This window comes from Molothrus aeneus, chromosome 12 (assembly GCF_037042795.1).
Source record: "Molothrus aeneus isolate 106 chromosome 12, BPBGC_Maene_1.0, whole genome shotgun sequence".
In the NCBI taxonomy this organism is placed as follows: domain Eukaryota; kingdom Metazoa; phylum Chordata; class Aves; order Passeriformes; family Icteridae; genus Molothrus; species Molothrus aeneus.
The window spans coordinates 8362496-8379406 of NC_089657.1; the positions used below are offsets into that span (position 1 = coordinate 8362496).

Sequence of the window (16911 nt, forward strand, 5' to 3'; positions counted from 1 at the left end):
ATGTCTCAGAGAACCTGTTTGAGTTGATTAAGATAACTGTAACAACCAAATGATGGTGGATAGGAACATTTTACTTTTTTTTCAATTTGCTGAATTGACCTTATTTTTCCTTCTGCCTTTTGCTGCCTGCTTTGAATATTTAACAGAGAGGTAATAGGGAGAGAGAAGAAGAAATTACAATATCACCAAGCTTGGGATGTGATGAAGGAATATAATATGATTTATTTCTGTACTGTGACAAAACAGATTCCTTGACTCATGACTTGGAGTGCATTGTGTGGGTTTCACTGGCAGCGTTGGTTGATAGGTGAAATAATTAGTTAAAATACTTTTGAAGTAAATTTTGTTATTATCACCAGTATGATTTACGATGAAAAACTGAGCATTTATTTTAATAATTTGGACAAGTGTTTTTCTCTCTATTAAGGTATATAGGAATGGTTATATGTGAGAAGAATTATTTATATGAGTGAGCAAAGATGTAAAAAGATGTGACTGTGAACAGTAACAAATGCTTATGTAGGCCTTAAAAAGGCAGGAAGTTCTGTTTTGCTTTGGGTTTGTACTGGAAACACAGAGCATTAAGTGTGCATTACAAAATGGCAGCCACCCTTCAAGCCTCCTTCTCACACTTTTAATAAACACTGAGATGAAAATGACCCGTGCTTACACTGTGAACCCCTAGACTTTGCAATTATGAGTGTGTATTCATAAATCAGAGGTTATCAGTTTAAATTTCTCTACTTTTCTGCATCATTGGGCAACACTGTAATTTATCATCATCGCTTTGGGATGTTTATCATCCAAAAATGCCAACAACTATTTTCTTCAGAGAATTTAGAGCTTTCAAAACTTCAATCAGGAAAGAAATTACTGTGATCAAGATCTTCTTTTAAGTGAACAATAGCATGGATACATAAATAGCTGGTTTCATTTAAACTTTTCTGAATCACAAAGCTTGAAACAACACCTATGTGACCTACAAATAATTTATGAACCTTGAATTCAATGTGTCATGTTTCTGGATGTGGATTTATTTGGGGTTTTCTTTTCATGTATGAGAATCCACAATAATCCAGTCTCCTCTGAGAGAGCTTTTAATTAAAATTTCTGGAACAGACCAAACATTAGAAAAACATTCTAAAAGTAAAAATAGCAAAACATCACAAATATCCAAGGGAGTTTGTGGAGACTGTTTAAGTAGGGTAGGCAAGCGTATCTCAGGAGCTAATTAGGTGTAGCTGATTTTGCTTTGAATGGGGTTACATACCAGATGGTTTCAAGAGTCTTTTCCAGTTGTATTTTTTTGTAATTCTGTATACCTGTGTAAATATATAAATAAATACTGTATGTGTTATGGAGGAACAGAAATACAGGAAGCAGAGGAGTATTGACTTTTCAATTGGTCACTACAAAATTTTACTACAAAATGGGAAGAGCTATCAGCCTAGCTGAAGACAAAAGCTGAGACTGAAAAAGATAAAGGAATTCTCCTTTGTCCACAAGAAGAAATGGTAATCCATGTACAAGAAAAATCTTGAACCTGAATGTGCGTCTCAGGTCTGTCTTAGCAATGGAGATGCTGAAAATTATATGTGCAATGTATGCAGCAGGTTGGAAGGAGAAGACCCTTTCCATGTGATTTTGGCTAGAAATCAGTGATAAGATTGTCTGCCAGTGTTACATGTCCCTTTTGGTGGTGTGAAATGTGCATTTTGTGTTAAAGCCTTTCTAGTTCCCTAATGGGAAGTTGTTCATGATCTAACTTAGTTTCTTTATTGCTGTGCTCTGTTCCTCCTTGGCATCTAAGGTAGCAGAGCCTGCAGTCAATGTTCTAGGGCAGCTGATGGCCCTTGCAAATTCCCTTTTACTGTGTGTTTTCACTGGATGGGTCTTTGGAAGTAATTGTACCTGACCCTCAGTTCACCAATATTTGTAAGTATAGATGGGTCTTTTCCCACCCTTTAGCAGCTGGAAATGTACACATGGTAAGGAATTCTGAACCATGTCCCCAGTCTCAGACAGCAAAATAATGCAATATATTCCTTCATAACATTTTTCATAGCTTTCCACCTATTGTACCTATTCCAGCCCTGTCACCTGTTTATGAGAGAAACAATTGTCCTTCTCCAAAGATGGCCACAGAATTGCACACTGTTTTATTGTGAGAGGTTCTTGAACCACTCACAACAGAGAACGTGAGTATCTCAGGCACCTGAACAGTGTGTCATCAAGCAAAACCTTCTTTTAGCATTCAAGAGATTTTGAATACTTATTTCTTATTATTTGAGAAAAGGGAGGAAATTGTGTTTAGGTGCTCCCTTAAAGACTATTAATCTCTGCAATTTTGAGCTCTCTTTTTATTGGAGAACACAAAACCCACGGTGTCCTTGTGCCAGGAACGGAGGGTGAGTTTCATGCTGGTTCTGTTTGAGAATGCCTTAAATATCCAGGTAATTTCATGGATCAGGGAAATCAGCTCTGCATCTTAATGCAGGGCTCTTATTGCTATGTCAAGTGAGCGACGTTTCAAGATTTCCCTGGTATGTTTTATAGCCTTCTTTTCATCATCAAGTCAGCAAATGCTCTGGCTGCCTGGGTGGATGTATAGCTTAGTGTAGAATAAGCTCTCAGGTTTACCTTTTACGTGAGATTCAATCACAAGAAACTCCATGGATTCTGTACTCTGTAAAGGCTAAACAAATCAAGCTGGCAGGAGCATGAAGGAACTAATTTATCTGTAGAGACAAGATAATATTGCACAGCAAGTGTCCATTGCACAAACAGGTATGAACACATCCTCTATTTTGCAGCAGTGTTGAAGTCTCCAGCAGCTCAGCACCTCCTCTGTTATCCATGGGAAAGGAAGGGCCTGTTTGCCAATTGCAGGTTCCCCTAAATAAATGAGAAAGCAAAGCTGATGGTGGCAGTGTGGGTATGTGTGCAGAAACTTATTTTATATGTCACACATTCCACTGGTTATTTTACACTGCGAAGACTGTCTCATGATTATTTTTGATGTACATATTTTTCTTTTCCAGATGTTTTTTAATGCTGTGTTAAATCAATCCACCTGGCTTGCATTCCTCAGAAATCTTAGCCTGAGCTGTGGAGCCCAGGACTCATTTAAGCCCACAGCAGACTTCTCTTTCATCCTCTTTGTCTATTTATGTCTTGACCCAAAGTACTGGACTTGAGGTTTGAGTCTTTAAATTTAATCAGATCTCATTGCAGACTAATTGCATCGGAAGGATTAAATTCACTAACTGCAATGCTTTTGATGCCTCAGCCTTCTTTCCCTGCAGACCAACAGAAGTGAGCCCTGGTTTAGTGAAGTACTAGAAGCCCTCTTTTGCTCTTTTAGAAGAACAAAAAAAAAGCTGGTGTTTGAGAAATGTGAAGACTTTTCTTACCTTTAAACAAATCTAAAAACTCAGATACAAAAAGATGTGGAAGCAACAAATTTTTGAAAACCAGATTGTACTGAAACATGTGAACAAATCATCTCCTGTGCTTTACCCTTAAGAATGATGATTCTCTTGGAAGCTTGTGTGACATCCAAAAATGATGTGAGGAAGTGCAGCAGTGTCTTTGAATTACTCTGAGAACCACACTAATAGTATTTGGTTGGAGACTATGTAATATTGTGGACAGGTAATTGGTACAGCAAATTCAGTAGTCTCAGGGCTGCTATGTCTGGTTTGAGCTCAAAATTTTCTTTCTATTTCAGTACTATATTTAGTTTGGGGTGGTTTGGGGTTAGTGATGTGTATTTTCAAAGCTAGGATTATACTGCCCCTTACAGAGACAGAGAAGCAGGAGGATCATCCAGATAGTTTCTCCCCCGCTTCCTTGAAGTCTTTTGCCAGCTCTATGGTTTCTACTCACTCTAAATAATAATTCCTGCCCTTTCCTTCAGAAATTTTTTCAAAATCTGCCTTGTGTTGGTCTAAATCTCCTTTCAGTCCTCTGGCCAGACATGTGGTCCTAAGGCCAGACATAAGTCCTAACAAGTCTTTGCTTTGTAAAGTCCTTACTTCTGTTCATAACATGTAGCATTTAGGTTTTGACTGAACAATAAAGAAAAACCATATTGCTTTTTTTTTTGGCAGGCTTATATTTAAGAGGCCCTGGTAACTCGGTAAACCCTTCCCTAAAACAAATAATAATTTACATGGCCTAGAATGAAAACAGTTCTTTTGGCCCGCATAATTTGTACAGATCAGTTCCTGATCTGTACATGTACTTCAAACATGTAACATTTGACAGAAGTAAGAGGTGTCTGTGTCCAGCATATACCCATGGAAAGTTTAAGAGATTGTTTTGAAGACTGAAGAAGATGAAAGAAAAGTGGGAATGTGGAAAGAGCCTAGTGATTGATGGACATAACACCATCCTAGCTGTGAATACCAAAGGCCCCAAGGCACTGATAAATTGAAATGATGACCTGGATAATGAAGTCTGATCTAGAAATACTGGGTTGTGAAGTTCCCTGAAGGGATGGGGACTGAAATTTTTCAAAGATTCTCTTTAGCAGTGAATTATGATAGTTCTGAATCTAGATTATTATGAATTTCCAGTAGTGAGTGTCATGGCATGCTGTACCTCTGACTTGTAAAGCAATATAATCCTCTGTCTCTGTACAAACACAGAATAGTCTCTATAGACTATAAATATAAAAAACCTAACCAAACAAACAAAAAAACAAACACCCAACAAAGCATTGTTAAAAATAGGCCAGTATAAATGAGGATAGTAAATGAAATTTCCAGAGATTTAAGTTGAAGAATGGTGATGAAAAGGAACATTTTACTATTCCATGCTAGCAGTTCTACCCTTCTTTCCTGCCATATGGATTTCTTAGATGAATGTTCTCTTTAGGTAGTTTAATTCCAAAAATATCCCCAGAGCTAGTCACAGATATTGACACTGTCTAAATTAAACTATAATAAGCAAGTAAGTGGGTTCAAATGCTTGTTTAAATTGCTTTGGCATGCAGATATTAAAGTCCTGCAGCTCTGCTGGCCACATCCAGCTCCTCCTGGCTGGGCACGTTCCCATTCAGCCCCAGAGCTGCCACTGGGGTTTTCCTGTCCCGGTCTGGTGGGTGGGAGCTGGACCATGGAATCTGCAGCTCCGTGGGACAGGAGGGGAGTGAGCACTGCCAGCAGTGTCCCTGGGAGGGTGATGTGCCTGTCCCAGCCTGTCCCAGCCTGTCCCAGCCCCATGGCAGCTCAGCAGAGCCCAGGGGCTTTGCCAGCAGCTGCTCCAGGTGAACCCAGCGGTCGCCTTGGGAGACCTGATCAATTCCCACAGGAAAGGGTTAAACACTGCCAGGGCTCTCTGCATTCTGCCCCTCTGCAGCTCCAGGACAGCCTGCTCCTGCTTTGACAAAAGATTTTTAAATAGCCTTTTTTTATTTTTTTTCCCCTGGTATGTGTTCAGATATTTGCAATTTTCATGACAGAAGAATCTTGAACAAATCAGTCTTTTTTTTTTTTTTATTCAATAAACAGAGTTGCATTTCAAAATGAAAAAGTATTTCTGGCGAAAAGATAGAAATATTTTCCTCTGAAAATGTTATAACTGAGTATTTGACAACAAAAACTTTTTCTTTGTGATAACAAAACCTCCTTTGGAAATGCTGTTTTATTGAATTGACATGTTTTGACCAAAAAAAACAAAACCAATAGAGGGAGGGGTGTTGAGAAATCCATGACATGCTGCTCTTTATTTGCCCCTCAATGACTGAGATTAGGATCAAAAATCCTCTGTTTTAATTAGAAAGTATCTTTCACTTCTTTGTTCCCCTGTTACAGCAATATGTTTTGCATTTAAAGCATTCTCTGTCTCGGAGTAGGTTCAATCAATCAAATGCCACTCTTGAGTACAGGTCCTACAAATACTGTATTGTACTTGAAATGTAAAACCTCTTGAAATCCCATGCATCAGGTCTAAAATCATTAATAGCACAGCCAAGGCTGTCTGATTAATTTTTGTCTGGTTAGTGTATGAATTTCTTTTCAAGCTCCATCTCATCCATAATACTTCTCCTCTTTGTCAGTCTTGTATCTTATAAAACTCTTCACCAAAGAGGGAATGTTTGGTTTTGTTTTGTTTCTTTTTTTTTTTTTCAATTCTGTTACAAAACGTTGTTTTTGACTAAAATGTATCTCACCAAGAAATGTGCAAAATTATTCCAGTTTTATTCAGACATGTAACTTGATGTTTTTCTGTGTTTTGTAGTAGGTGAAAATTGTTTATTAAGCAAGTGTTGTAAAGCTAGATTTCAGTTAAATAGGTTTTAAAAAGACTAACTCTTTCTAAAAAGTAATATAATGCTTTAAAATGAAACATGACCTGACTGTGCTCTGGTCTTGTGTGATTTTGCACATTTGTCTTTACATTCTTACCTCCCAGGTATTGCTTTTCCCAAGACCCACAGAAAATTATTCATTTGCTGACCACAGATTAGAAGGGATGTGAAAAGACTTCTCTGCCTCATGCCAGTGTGTGCCTTCCACAAGCAGGCACTAACCCACATTTAAACTGTTCATGGTTGGGTTTATTGGGTGTTCCTGCCCAGAGGCATTTTCAGTTGACTGATCTGAGCTAAACTCTGGTGGCCCAGTGTCTGTGTGGATGCTGTGCCAGGGCAGGGTCAGGTTCTTTGTGCATGGTGCTCACCCAGTTTTGGCCAGACAAAGGCAGCCCACTCAGGAGGGTCCTGGGTGCCTTACCAGTGCAACAAGAAGGAAAAAAATGGTTCCATATTTTTTTCTCCTGAAAGTCACCTCCTCTTCTGAAAACGAAAAAAGTGTGTACTTAAAGCTGCCCCTGCAAATTTCCAAAGAGCCTGCACAGCTTGGAGGAGTTTGCTTCTTAAAAATGTCAAAAAGAAGGAGTGTATGTAACATTTTGCATGTAATATCAAGGGAATGGAGGCCTTTCCTAGCCCTGTGTTCCTGTGCCACATGAAAGAGCCAGTACCCTGGCACTGCCCTGTAATCTGTGGAAAGCACATCTGAAATACAGGAATATCTGACCTAGCCCATTTTAGTCTGTTCTGGCAGCACCGTCTTAGCCCATGCAGGACTTTCTTTCTTAGAGAAAAGTCTCTGTCTGAAGTGATTTAGAAATGGAAAACTAAGGTTAAAATAATAGAATAAAACTTGCTCAGCAAGCTCCAGACAGGATGACAGGGTGAAAAGTAGGTAATATTTTTACTGTTAAAAAAAAAATAAAAAAGCCAATAATTCAGGATACTGCAGTGTGTTTCAGTTCATGCTCACATTGGACAAGCCAAGAGCTTCCTGCAAACAGCAAAACCCTTCTCTCAAGGCTCATTTGCCCAATCTCTCCTGAAAGCTGCTTGGGTGCCCTCTGGCAAGGCCACTCATATGCTGGGTCTCTGCTCACTGCATAAAGCTAAGCTGTCCTTTGAAAGAATTTGAAATATGCCTTTAAAGTCCAGTCTCAGGGAGCTTCATCCTCAGCTCCTGTGCTCACATTTTACATTGGCTTTCCCTTGTGCGCAGGGATGGGGTAAAACCCTGCCCTTGTGCAGTGCAGCTCAGCTGGGGACTCCCCAGGGCACAGCCAGGGTGGGGTTTGGAGCTCTGGGCTCCCCTCTGCCTGCCTGGTTTGCAGTTTCAGGGATGGCTCCTGAGAAATCCTCTCTTGCTTGCACTGTGCTGCTTTTCCAGGCAGGGGAGGTGCAGCACTCCCTGCAGGGAGAAGCACCCAACCCTTCTCTTTGGCAGAAATCTCCCTCCAAGTGGATTGTGCACACACACACGTAGCAAATGTTAGGAGATGTGCCTTTAAAAAGAGAAAGGAACAGTCACAAAACATAGCCTGATTCTTCCATAAATGTAGGCAGTAACCTGCTAAAATCGGGTTGAGATGTTTGGCCTCTTCTCAGCTTTGGATCACATAAAAGAAATCAACATCTATGGGTGCAGTTCAGCACAGCTGCCTGGCTTTTTCTGGAGAGAAATTCCTGGTAGACAACTTGGCAGTTCAGGATTAGGATTTTTAAAACAAATTATTCTGTGTCTAAATCAGATGCTGCTGCTCAGGATTTCCTTTCAACACATTACCACTGTTCAATCCTTTGCTTTTGAAGGAAAGAAAAAATTTCACTGAAACTTCTGCATAGCGAGTTCTGTAAATTAAAAGCATCTCTGAGTATTTTAGTAATGATGCCACAATTGACATAAATTGGGGAAAAACCCAAAATTAATCTATCAACAATTACACTGTCTCCTTAACTGAGATTACAGACAGAAAATGTGAAAGAAAAGAAAGTTGTATTTTTTGAGAGATACCACCTTCATTGCTACCATGAAATCTTCATTTCACATCGTCTGCCTGGCATCAGTGATCAGAATTCTCTCTGTGAGAGGCTGAAAGAAAATAAACTAGACCAGATGGAAAGTGCTCATGTGAATGATTGTCTTGATCTTATTTGTAAATATGTTAAATCTCTAATGATGAATAATTCCTCTGATTTCATGAATGTTGAGTTTCTCAGATTTCAATTATAATTTTTAGTATTTGAAGTAAAGATAATGCCCAGAGGTAACACTTTTTTTAATGGATCTGTGAATGAACTTTATTAATTCCCTATTGAGAAGGTATAGAAAAGGTAATATCACTAATTCCCTCAGCTGGCCTTCCAGCACCTCAGGTGGAGGGGATTTATCTTTAGGGAGTGGTCAGCCTGCCCAGACTGAGGAGTGGATCAGTTCACACTGCATTTAATCAATCCTTTTTTGCCTGAAAATAAGTCATGTCTGTGCTCAACAAAAGCCATTCTTTCAATTGTGCCTTTTGGTGAGGCCACCCTGAGTTAAATTCAGAATTATGATCCAGCAGAATATGAATTTATAACCTGTCTTCGATTGTCTGAGCCTGATGTAAGTAGCACAACCTTGATGTCTGGGGCAAGATTTTTCTCTGGTATAAATGGTTCAACTCACTTGTGGAAACATGTGAAGTAAATCAATGGGGCTTTTTCCATTTCTTTACAAACATTTTTGATCCTACAATAGTAATATTTTGATTTCATATAGTGTATAATTTAAGCCTACAGTTATTAGTGATGTGTGTAAATCTAATAATTCTGAATGAAAAATAGCATTTTGAGAAAATAACTTATCAAGCATAATTCAATAGAATATTTTTTATTTTTTTCTTTAAATATGTTTCACTTCACCTGGAGAAGTTCAGTTATAATAACTATAAAGTAAAAAGAAAATACAAATAAAGAAGGAAAATACCAGTATTTATTATGTTCTAATAAACTCCCCTCAGTGCACATCCATTTACTATCTTTTATTAACAATTATGAGAATTGTGCATGGATCCTGGGAAGAGTAGGCCCTGTTGTTTTATTTCTCATCTTTGTTTTCAGTACTAAATCTTGTCCTGCAGTCAGTTCTATAGGGCAGACAGGCATTCCCACTGCTCAGTTGTTTCCTCTGCTCAACACATACAGTTTGAGCACCTCCTTTAGCACAGCGAAGGTAAAAAGTTCATAAATTCAAAAAAAAAAAAGCTGACAGAATTTGTGGCCACACATAAAAACAAGGGATATGCAAATTAATGAATTAATAGATTGCTATTGATTACCAGTAAGGCCTAATTAAATCATAAATTTTCCCCCACACAATTACTTGTTTCATGTTATTAAATGATCAAATCCATAACTAGTTTGGAAGCTCAGCCTCCCAGAATTAAATGAGGTGCTCAAGAGAGCAAAGTTGTGTTTTGGAGCAACCAAGACAGAGGCAGGGTCTAGTTACATGGATTTATGATTTAATTTTCTATGTAATCTAATTTAATGTAACTATTGAGTTTCTAAAAAAAATGAACTTTGATTAGATTTTGTTGACAAAAATAAATACAAAATACAGGGTAGTTTATTCATTATCTGTTGCATATTAAGAGAAGTGGCTCATGGGTATTTCTGTACCTTAAGGGCATTTTTTTCCCCATTTCCTCTGCTCTTAGCAGTCCTGCACAGCAGTCACTCATCCTTCAGAGCCCATCCAGGTGCAGCACATTCCAAAGGTACAAAATCAGGAGGACTCAAAACTCATTTCTGTGGGATCCTTAATTCATTTTGTATAGCTAACAGCTTCATCACGTCTCATTTCTGGATAGGCATCAATATTTCACAGCATTAACTGTGTGTAAGCCCAGGGAAAGGCTGTGTTGGAGTAGGAGAGTGAGCAAATGAAGCTCTCCAGTTTGACACACTTTCACTTAATTGGGAGCTTTAAGAGCAGATCATGGGAGCAGGAAATGAGTCTTTCAGCCAATTCCCTTCTGTATGAACGATGCTTGGTGCTAAAGCAGAGCTGTCCTGGTGAGCAAACTCCTGGGGTGAGATTCCTCAGCCTGGGGCTCAGGGGGTGCCTCCCTGGCCGGCTCTGGAATTTACAGCACCTTTCAGGGCAGACCCTGCCTCTCATGGATCAGCTTTAGAGATGTTTGGTCTCTTCTCAGCTTTGGATCACATAAAAGAAATCAGCCTCTATGGGTGCAGTTCAGCACAGCTGCCTGGCTTTTTCTGGAGAGAAGTTCCTGTAGATAACTTGGCAGTTCAGGATTAGGATTTTTAAAATAAATTATTCTGAGTTTGAATCAGGTGCTGCTGCTCAGGATTTTCTTTCAATACATAACCACTGTTCAGTCTCTTGCTTTTGAAGGAAAGAAAAAATTTTGCTTGGGTTTGCTGGACTTGCCTGGGGTGGGGAGACAAGATCTTATTCTGCTCTAGGGCTCTGCACATCTGCATGGTCCTGGTGTGGTTTAATCACACTGTGCTGGGAATGTGCTGTCCTGGGCTGGCTCCCAAAGCTGGGCTTGGGGCAGGGCTTAGGAGAGCCCAAAGGTTGGGCAGAACAATGTTCCAGCTTTATTTGTGTGATACCCTGGAGACTTTGGCTGGCTGTGCCCATCCTGGGCTGAGGCTGCTGCAGGGGCAGGACCCTGGCTCTGCCCATGGTGATGTGTAGGGGGATAGAATATAAGAAAATAAAGATAGTGTAGAAAGTAATCTTACCCCTAAGGAGCTGCAGCTGGGCCAATTATCAAAATTGGGAACAGGCCTGACTTTACCAGGCCACAGCTGTAAGCAATGAGAAAAAGATGCTGTAAAAGAGTGGGGTGGCTGGGTGAGAGGGGAACTGGAGTCAGTTGGCTGCTTTGTGAAGAAGAAAGTCAGTGCTCTGAGGAGCTGCCCATGAGAAACACCAGGAAGGTGTGGAACTTTTGTGATAAGGAGACAAGAGAACCCCTGCAATAAGATGACAACAGTGATGGTTGTGGAGAGAGGAGGGATGGCTTAGGGATACAGGGATTCACTCAAAATTCTCAGGGCCCTTTGAACAAGCTGTGTATGGGAAATGCCAACATTGTCCTTCCTTGAGAGCTGGAAGGGTTTGCTTTGCTTCTTCAGCACATGAAATGCAGGGACCCATTTTTAAAACCCCTCTTCCATGTCTTTCCATTTTCTTGTGATTAGCATATTCAATTTCTGTATGAATCTTTCTATTTGTTGAACACCTGGATACAGGAGCAAAAAGAAGTTGCTCTGTAGTAGCCTGCCTGGGTGACTCTGTAATTAGCAGCAGATTGCAATGAATGACATCCTGTTCCTTAATGGGCAGGGCTGTGTTTTGCTGATGTTGGGTTGACTTGACCTCAGGAGGTCTGGGCTGGCAAGCAGATGTCAGCTCTATTCAGTAGAATATCTTCTGGTCACTCCAGTAAAACAGGGAATATCTGTGCAGAAGTGAAAGGCAGAATATTTTCAGTAACCCTTGAGAGAAACAAGCGAACAAATTTCAGTAAGCAGGCAAAGACAGGTTGCAAACCCTATTGGGAAATGATAAATTGCTGTTAAATGTTGTAATTATCCCATGACATTCAGGACTGAAACTTAAATAAATTTTGCTGCAAACTTAAAAAATAATGGAGAGCGGTAATATGATTTAATAAATTAGGCACAGAGTAAGGAAAAAAAATAGAGCACAACAGAAAATTAATATTTATCTTTTACCAGTATGTAACAGACTTTGTTAAAAATTGTCAGAAAGTGAAGAAGAGTTTGTTAGACAAATTATAATTTTAATTGCAGATGTAATTGATTATACACAGCATGCTCATTAGGTTAAGGGAGAATATGAGGCAACTCTCAAGGTCATTACAGTAATAGATATTGTAGGCATGTAATTTGTGATAAGCTGGTTCCTGAACATCTAATTGCTCATTCATGGCAGTGTGTCTGGCACTTTTACTCCCCAAACACCTCTTTGTCCAATTTTTTTAACACCCCTTAATATTCCAGAGTCAAATTTACTACAGGAGGCATCAAGCAGTGAATTTTCAGCCTCCAAATTACACCACCTCACCCTTTTTGTGCCTCAAAGACAGAGCACACATTACTAAAAGTTAGTGGTCTGGCACTAAGCAGGGTACATACAAATAGAAATACTCACCCACAGAGACGAGCTAGGATTTCTCATGGAAAACAGCTGTTCCCTGCCCTCCCCAATGGCAGCCAGACATTGCAGTAGGATGCCAAAAGAAATGTTCTTTTTTAAAATATGCACTAATTAATAAGGAGTTTGTATTGTTCCCTGAAAGAACACACGCTAGCAGTGCTTTGTTAACTCTTTCGGTATTTTGTTTCACTGCTTTGACACAAAGTCATCAATATTGCTCAATATTGTCTCCTTGGGTGTTAGTTGGAATGGCACTCCTCAGTTCTTACAGGCGGACAAAATAGAAGCCCTTACAATGTATATCCACTTACAATGTCTATCAAGTGTAAGTGACAACCCTTCCTCACTTTGATATAAGGCATTATATTCTTAAAGAGAATGAATCACTGCCCCAGTTGTTGACATGCAAATAGTTGAATCCAGGCCACAGCACCAGGATAGGACTGGAAATTGAAGCCAGACATCCTGAAGTGCAGGTTGACTGATTTTCTACCTCCTCTCTCCAGTCATTCCACCTTAACCCAGGATCAGGCAGTCCCAATGAATTAACCAGTGCCATCAGGTTATGTAGAATTGCAGAGTGGTGGCTGGCATAAGACAACCAAATTCATTCTCTTTAGACTAAAAAGTAAGGAGAAAATGCAACTTTTGATTCAAATATCTTTGGCAGTATTACAGAGTTTTAGTTAGGATTTGCTTTTTTGTTTTTTAATAAATAAATAACGAGGCTCTCAGAGCAGCATAACTTTCCTTTATAATTATTACCTTATTTGTAAGATGTTATCTTCACTTGACACAACATAGCCCATAATTATCTCTTGTTTAATGCTGAAGAGTGCAGTAGATACAGCTATAGATATTTATTCATACACCAAATGAATCCCAGTATGATTTTATAGTCATTTTAACATTATTTTAAGATTTGGAGGTTTGAAGTACCTCAGGAAAAAGATTCTATCTAGAAGCATCATGTTCCATTACTGGTTCTCCTCTTGGTACTATGGTTTTGCTCTTTAAAGAATTGTCCATAATGATACATATTTGCTAAACCTCTCCTTTGCAATATAGAAATTACTCTGTTGACTGACTTTCTGATTGATAGTGCAAAAAATAATCCCCATGTTCACCAATATATATCAATCCCTATAACTACCTTGTAGATTGACCTGCCCAACAAAATTGTTATGCAAACACACTGCCATCTGTTGTGTAGTTATTCTTCAGTAATAGAACATAAACTGGGGATATGTCAAAGTAATTTAGTAACTCCACAAATGTAAAATGAGACTTGGTAAATATAGTGTGTTACACTGAGTTTATAAACCCTTGTCATATGCAACCACATAACAGGGATACCCAATGTCTGCAAGGCTGGCTTGTTTTGTTTCATCCATCAAATGCTGGTGCCAGATCTAGTTATAAAAAACATGATATGAATTATAATAATTAATTTTAAAATAAGGATTGAAAGAATTCTATGGTTGATACCAAGCCCACTAAAAATTCTGGGAAGATCCAAGCAATTTATAAGACTGTCAGTGAGTTTTAAGCATCTTCATTTAATGAGTTCAGAGTGTACATTCACATTTATACTCGTGGTTGTGCTACCTGCTCAACAATGTATGTGTGGATTTGTTGCTCATTGTAGCAGTGAAGCCAACAGTACCCAAATAAAACAGATATCTCCTAGAAGAAGGTGCTGTTTTTTAATTGGAGAATTACAGTAAACTCAGATTAACTAAAAAATTATTATTTGGATTCTGGTTCTGTAAGTGCAGTTCTCAAAATGGTGTTTAGACATCGTGATAATTAATGAAGAGGTTTCAAATGAAGCATTTTCCAGTATCCCTTCCCTTTGCTAATTTCCACTTTTTTAATTAAGAAAAGATAAATTGTATCCAATTATTGAAAATTATGTAGGTCATTATCTTGAATGAAACTGCAATTAAACTCGGCTTTCACACAGAAAGAGGAGGTTATCTTGTCACAGTGCAGGTGTTGGTGTCCCTGCCTTGGGGCCAGGGCCACTGTGGGGTCAGGTCCTGCCTCAGGCCAGGGAGCTGGGTTTGACTGGGGCTGTGCTGAGACTCTTCAGTGCCCCCAAGAACTGGAGCCCAAACCCCACTGGGTGCAGTCCAAGTGTTCACTGTCGCATAGCAGCTTTTGTTTAAGCAACCAGCATGGAATAAATCCCCTTTTTCCTGAGCAGAGATTCCCCTTTCCCAGGCAGAACAAGCAGCTGGGGTGTCTCTGTGGGGTGGATGTGGGGTGAGCCCTGCACCAGCTGCTCCCCAGAGCTCAGTGGGATGCAGAGCCAGGCTCCTTGTCTGAGCCTGGGCACCAGCACACAGACTTTGTCCCAAAGGACTGAGAATTCCCTGTAAATGGAAGGGGACAGGGTGGTGAGAGCTCTGCTGGATCCTGCCCCTCCTGCTGCTGGGAATCCCTTTGGCATCTCTCCCTCCTTTGGCCAGGCAATGGGCACAGGGTGGGATGGTGCTGGGCTCGAAGGAGGACGAGAAACCCTGCAGGGACCTGAGAGGGAGGTCCCTGAGGAAGAAAACTGAGAGGAAAGGACAGGGAGAGACAGTGACCCCAAAAAACAAGCTGAGCAAGATTCTCCTGCATTAGCAGGAGAAATTCAACCCCAAATAATCTTTTTCCTTTTGAAATAAACAAGCAAAGCCATCCAAGCATAAAACCAGGAGAATTTTATTGAAAGAATTAAGGAGGGCTACAGGTTATTTAACTGCTTACATTACTCAAATTGCTGTACCTGAGGAAATGTAAAGAAACTAAATTTATTCTGTTTTCTAGCCAATTTTAATAAACTAATTTAACCCTCTACCTTATGTTAAACCGCTTTAAGGTTTTCATATTAGATTCACCTTAGATTTAACTCTGATTATTACAGGCTTGGCTGCAACCATTGGTAATTACAGCTTCCCATCCTTTTCCAGAAATATAGGATGTGAAGTGCTTTGCACTTTAAACTTTTTTCTGTTTATTGTTCCCATCCAGTTGGATGTACTAATAAGCATTAACATGCAAATAATTATCACCAATATTTGATATTCATAGAGAACAAATGCTAATACAGTTTCTACATCAAATATAAAAGAGGCTTTTAATTCAAAAAAGAAAAAAGATGAAAAATATTAGCTTTTTATATAAAAAAGCATTTGCAATGATTATAAATTCTATTGAGCTTGCAGAAAACTTGAGCTTTGAGTTAGCAATATCTCTCATTAATGTTTAGCCTCAAGAAAGAGTTTACACTAAAGGGACTTAGGCAGACAACAGATAAATAGAATGATACAGCCAAGAGGGTTGAAGAGTCCTGGGTATGTTTGTTGTCATTCTACCATGCTGATTTCCATCAAGGTGCTGAATATGCTGAGAGTTTTGTAGAAGACAAAGTGAAATGCAATATGCATTGATAACAGCTAAGCCTGGAATGCCAGGAAATTATTTTCTTTTGATTCTCCTCTAAGTTTCTTTTTCTTGTTATAACTTCCTGTGGGATGGAACAGGTTAGCCCTGTTCTTGCAAAGTCAGCTGGTTGGGCTAAACCTGCAGATCTCAGTGGAATGGTAATTGGGAGGAATCTAATGTGCTGTAAAACAGAGGTCAGTGTGGGTAATCTGGTGTCCCCTGCTGGCTGTAAAAACTGTATCTCCTGCAGATGGGAGGGAAATGTTTCTGTGTCGGCACCGTGTGCCTCTGTGGCTTTGCTGCTTCTGTGCACTGGAATCCAGGTCCCTCTGGGTGTGACTGGGGCTTCAGTGAGGAAAAGGGATAAAAACAAATTGTCTTTGTTTTTATGGGAAGGCTGAGCTGAGTAGTTTGCTCCAAGGTGGTAAAACAAACAAACAAACAAAAAAAATTAAAGAAAAAGGACTCTACCTTTTGTTGCAGACAGAATTTAGTTTATACTGGGAGGAGTACCTGAAGTATGAGGCTGGGAAGGGAAGGGAAGAGAGGAGAGGAGGCTCAAAAGTAATGGAGGGGGACACAGAGCTGAGATTAGGTGGGAAAGGGTGGCAGGGTCCTGCCTGCAGGTTGGGTTGGATGTGGCAAGAGGTCAGCAGGGAACACTGAGATATTTGGGCAAGGTGCCTCACCATTTAAGCCAAATCCTTGTAGGTCTGGGATCAGACCACTTGGAAATTCTGTGTGCTTCTGTTGAGTTCTATAAGTGTCCCTAAATAACATCTGCTAAAAGCAGTCCTCAAATGAAAAATGAAAATGCACCAGAAGTATGAGCAATATCAGCACTTTGCTTTCACAGTGTTTGCAATAAATGCTTTCGGTGTTCTGAGGCTGAACTAGGAGAGTTCTTCTAAATAGATTGGGTTTTTTTATAGCCCAGTCAATACATGCTAGTAACCAT

At 39.6% G+C, this 16911-nt stretch overlaps 1 protein-coding gene across 2 annotated transcripts in view; it reads left to right on the top strand.

The window, feature by feature from the left end:
• Positions 1–16911, top strand: part of FHIT (fragile histidine triad diadenosine triphosphatase) — a 527985-nt gene that overhangs the window by 387784 nt on the left and 123290 nt on the right. The window lies entirely within an intron of this gene.